At 52.8% G+C, this 5,164-nt stretch overlaps 1 long non-coding RNA gene across 2 annotated transcripts in view; it reads left to right on the forward strand.

Moving 5' to 3' along the window:
• The window catches only part of LOC102476401 (uncharacterized), a 57,120-nt gene that overhangs the window by 35,013 nt on the left and 16,943 nt on the right, over nucleotides 1-5,164 (forward strand). Inside the window, exon 4 of one of the 2 annotated variants that reach the window (XR_335997.3) lies at nucleotides 1,381-1,950. This is a non-coding gene — a long non-coding RNA (uncharacterized LOC102476401). The remainder of the gene's footprint in view (nucleotides 1-1,380; nucleotides 1,951-5,164) is intronic. The other variant, XR_001371134.2, reaches the window with a different exon arrangement.

The following is a 5,164-nucleotide window of genomic DNA, read 5'->3' on the forward strand; positions in this document are numbered from 1 at the left end:
GGAGAGCCGGGGTGGGGGTGCGGGCTGTGGGGGGAGAGCTGAGGTGGGGGGTGTGGGGAGCCTGTGGTTTAGGAGTAGAACTGACCGGTCTCACTAAAGGTTTGGGGAGGGGAAGTGAGAGAGACACATGTTGTGGCCACTCCCAGGCTCTGGTTTTAGCTGTGCTGACTGACGGGGAGGCCTGTGGAGTGGCGGGCTGGGTTTGGAGTGCGAGCTCTCCATGGGCATATTCAGACAGGATCAGAGATGCAATTGGACGTGCAAGACGGAAGCGCAGGGTGTCAGAAATGCAGGAGCCGTTGTCACAGAGCCAAGACTGAAGCTGTGGGAATGGAAACTTCCCAGGGAGAAAGAACGAGCTGTCCCGCGAGCTCACAAACTGCCCTCTCATCTCGTTTGGCACCGGCGCCCATGGGTGACATCCGCCACGGCGCTGACTCCTACGAGCAGCACCCGAAGGGTGGGATACTCGCTTCTCTGCAGGCCTCACGAGGTCCATCCCAGCTCCAGGGTGCTGAGAGGTGGGGCAGATCCCCCCACCCCGGGGTCCCCATGGTCACCTGAGCTGCAGAGCAGACGGCCAGGTCCTCAGTACTTGGGGAAGTCGCCTTTAAGACCTGTGCAATCGGGACCAGCAGTTGGCGTCATGGCTGTGTCGTTGGACTCCCGTATAGTCAACTGTGGCTCAAGTCCCAGACTCAGTGGCTTAAACTCACGCCGGGCGTGTGTGCGTGCGTGTCCAAGATCCCGAGAGGAGAGTGGAGGAGAAGGGATTGAGACGTGGCCATCCCCCCTGGGGGGTGATTTCTCACTTTCTGTCTCTCTGTCTCTCTCTCTGTTTCTGGCGAGCACACGCACCCTATAGCAAAAACCTTTCAAAAAAGCAAAAACAAAAACAAGGCCCTGCACAATTCGCCTGAGCTGAACCCCCACATGGGAGCCAGAGCCGGGCCATTGCCTCAGACCGAAACAACGATCGGGATCACACCACTGATGCACGCTCAGCAGGCCACACAAGTCCACTGCCACCTGCTCAGGCGAGGCTGCACCCACTGCCACCCCGATGTAGTTTCTTAGGTTTTGCTTTAGGGCACTTGAGGTCACTGGAAAGAGAAGGAAAGTGAAAAATCACCCCCTGGGGGATGGCCTTGACGCCCTTCCTTCTTCACGCTCCTCTCAGGATTTTGGATGTGCTCCCACATGCCCGGGTGTGATCTCAAGCCCCCAATCCCAGACTCAGATCGTGGCCCACCGTGAGTTCCCCTCAGCCACCAAGCCACCTGCTAGGTCCCACAGCACCACTATGGTGATCCTGATAGAAATGTCAGCAAATGTCCCCAGTCTTCAGCATCCTCATCTAATTAACGCCTTAATCTACAGATTTGTATTTGCAGACTTGGCTTTGTGACACCCGTACTACCAGAGAGTCTAGGAGCGCCAAGGGCGGGACGTCTGTCCTCAGCTTGATGGACAGCCTTGGCCCAGTAACTGCCGCATCAGGACCAAGTAAGGAAGCCCCCGTCTGCCGCCAACCTGCCGCACAGACAGCCCTCCTGGCTAACTGTCCTTCTGACCCAAAGTTCAAGGGAAGAGTACAGACGTTCTGCAGAGAGCATCTGTGGACAAGGGGAGCGTAAGGCCATGACTCCGAGAGTGGGGCCTGAGGACCCTCCAGGCCGACTCAGGGCTGGGAGGGCGAGAGCAGAGTGCGCCCACAGTGGGGCAGGCCGCCTTGAGCTCGAGCCTTCGCCAGGCTCGGGCAGCAAAGAGCAGGCCCCGTCCAGAGGCGTGTGTGTGGGTGCACTGACACCGATGTGGGCACACAGACCTACTGCACTGAACGTTCACCGGACGTACTTGAAGCTAACAGAAAAGAAAGCGCCGTGTTTGGGCTTTGTCAGCAGACCTGGAGGAAGTGCTTCATGGAGCCCCTCTAGCCCCCCCAGACGGGTGAGCAGGGGAGCTTGGGAGGGCAGGCTGGCGTGAAGGAGGGTGTGCAGGGGAGCTCCGGAGGGCAGGTCGGCGTGAAGGAGGGTGTGCAGGGGAGCTCCAGGAGGGCAGGTCGGCGTGAAGGAGGGTGTGCAGGGGAGCTCCGGAGGGCAGGGCGGGGTGAAGGAGGGGGTGCAGGGGGGCGCCGGAGGGGGGGTCGCAGGGGAGCTCCGGAGGGCAGGTCGGCGTGAAGGAGGGTGTGCAGGGGAGCTCCAGAGGGCAGGTCGGCGTGAAGGAGGGTGTGCAGGGGAGCTCCGGAGGGCAGGTCAGAGTGAAGGAGGGTGTGCAGGGGAGCACGGGAGGGCTGGTCGGCGTGAAGGAGGGGCTTGAAGCGGACGGAGCCACGACTGGAGTGTACGGAGGCAGAGAAGCGAGTGGGTCTCTGGGGGTACTCCAAATATGGGGAGTACAGCACTGTCGGCACCTGTTTTGGTGGCTTGGAGAAGACTCTTGACGAAGGCAAACTCCATGTTCAATAGCAACAAATCCCTTGGGATTAAGAAGGTTGTCTACCAGGACCAGTAGATAGCATAATGGTTACACCGCTCGACTCCCACAGGGCGAACCATGGTTTGAGTCCCAGACCTGGTGCCTTGAAAGTCACAACAGGTATGTGTGTGTGCATGGCCAAAGTCCCTAGGGGAGAATGAAGGAGAAGAGATTGCAGTGTGGCCATCCCGCCTGGGGTGGGGGGTGAGTTTGCGCTTTCTGTCTCTGTCTCTCTGGTGAGTGCAGAAGCCCTATAGCAAAAAACAAAACAAAACAACAACAACAACAACAACAACTAAGGAAGTTATCTACCTTTTAAAAATATATATATTAATTTTATTTATTATTATTATCTACTTTGACTAGAGAGAGAGGAAAAAGGTAAAGTGTAAAAGCAAGCCATGAGGCCCAGGACTCAAACTGTGGTTGGCTGTGTGGGAGTTCAGCACCTTAACCACCATGCCCCCTGCCAGCCCTGAAGGTTAGCTCCTTTTACACTCCCTTCCAATCTTGTCCAGGCGAGTTCTCAGTTGACTGCTAGAATGCTCTAACACGGCTCTTAAGAGCAACTCTTCTTTCTTAAGACGTGAACAGGTTTTAAGCTCTGAGGTTCTACAGAAAACAGTACCTAGCTAGAATTTAATATTATTTGGCCTTTATCATATTTACTATTCTATTTTTGGCAAATGACAATGATTTTCCATCTACAGTAATGATGTGAGCTTTTCTTTTGGAACAAATTTGACTTTAATAATAGATTTAAGTATAAACATAGAAAAATATTAAGTTAATCATACAGGTGATAACACTTATCCTAGGAAATTATGATAGAGGTATGAGAATATCTCAAGAACTGGAAATGTTGGCTAAAAATGTTAGCTTGAAATTTAACTATCCCTCAAGCATGAGAAAACAGGTACAATTTAAAATGCTGAGATAGTTCTTATCTCCCCCCAGTACTTTCTAGCTGAGTGGCCTTGGGCATGACCTCTTAAAGTTATTAAATCTTAATCCCCTCCTCTTCATAAAAGGCTCCGTTTTACAGGAACCGATGGGTTAAAGACAGCAAGTACCGCAGGTCATAAACTTGTAGACATTACTAGCGTCCTTTACAACTTTGCGACACGCTTTCTGAAGTTACCACGATAGACTGAGCTAACCCCTCTCGTTCTCTGAGATACTAGGTCTGCAGAACTATAGCTGGCTCTAGACAATGATCGCATTCACTTTTATTTTCCACTTAGTTTTATGTAGGAAGTGAAGAACTCAGCTCAGTCTCGCTCACAGCTAGCTGCTCATGAATCATCCTGAATAGTTGTAAGCTGCGGAGGGGACCACTCAGCCCGAATCGGAGTTTTCTGTGTGAATTCTAACTTATCTGAACACACTCTTTAACAGTTTAAATAAAGTGTAAAAACAAAACAAGACAGCCCCTCCACAGAACTATATAAACAATATAGCTACACCCCTGCAGCTTAGACTGAAAAGAAACCTTAATCTATGTTTCAGTTTGGCCCATCCCTTCAGCTCCCCCCATTATGAATGAGGCCTGAAGAAGCCATGAACGTGCGGAGGTGGCGGCCGAGCGAGACTTGGCGCACACACACCCCCTCCCCCCGTGGTTCTCTGGCTTTCCACCGCCAAAGCGAGCGTGTGCTGAGACTTAGAAAGCAAGAGATGTCCGTGTGTCTGTGATACTGCGCTTAAATAGGAGGTAAAGCCTCACCTCCCGACTGAACAGGGTCCGTTTGAATTCCCAACTCGTAAAATTATTAAAGTGGGGCCTAGAAGTTTCCTTCAAGCATTAATAATGATTTTCGTTTTCCAAACGATGCACCGACCTTTTGGCAAACTATCATGAGAGGATTTTCTGTGTGCTGCCCTCTGCTTTCGTTTCCTGGAAGGGTTTTGTTAAGTAGGTCACCTCATTAGTAAGGGTGCAGGGCACAGGTGACGTGTCAGCACAGCGCTGAGGCTCTAGCTGAAGTGCAGTAGGCCCACAGTCTGCAGCTCTAGCTGTAAGCGCAGTAGACCCGCAGTCTGCAGCTCTAGCTGAAGCGCAGTAGGCCCGCAGTCTGCGGCTCTAGGTGTAAGCACAATAGGCTCACAGTCTGCGGCTCTAGCTGTTGGCACAGTAGGCTTGCAGTCTGTGGCTCTAGCTGAAGCACAGTAGGCCCGCAGTCTGTGGCTCTAGCTGTAAGTGCAGTAGGCCCGCAGTCTGTGGTTCTAGCTGTCGGCACAGTAGGCTCGCAGTCTGTGGCTCTAGCTGAAGTGCAGTAGGCCTGAAGTCTGCGGCTCTAGCTGTTAAGCACAGTAGGCCTGCAGTCTGACTCCTGCTCTTCAGCGTGGCTGCCGTTCATGTTCATCAGCGTGGCACCACTGCCACACCGCCCTACACCACCGGGTTCAGGTGGACCAGATACTGCTGTTTCTCCTAGTAATTTGGTAAAATTCATAAGAGCAGTTTTTAGAAATGCTTTTTTTTTATAAGTTGTTAGGGACAGAATGACACACATCTCTAGCAGTAAAACAAACGCGTGATTTTAGATGAGAAGTGCCCAGGTGTTGAGCAGTTTTCTGAATGCCTGCTCATACTGCCCGCGCGGGCAGGGAAACCTCAGCTGTTGCGGGCTCGAAAGCCTGAGGCTGCCGTGCCTCTCCCTCGCCGCCACACCAGTCACCAGGT

Source organism: Tupaia chinensis, unplaced genomic scaffold (assembly GCF_000334495.1).
Source record: "Tupaia chinensis unplaced genomic scaffold, TupChi_1.0 Scaffold000601_1, whole genome shotgun sequence".
NCBI classification, from domain to species: Eukaryota; Metazoa; Chordata; class Mammalia; order Scandentia; family Tupaiidae; genus Tupaia; species Tupaia belangeri.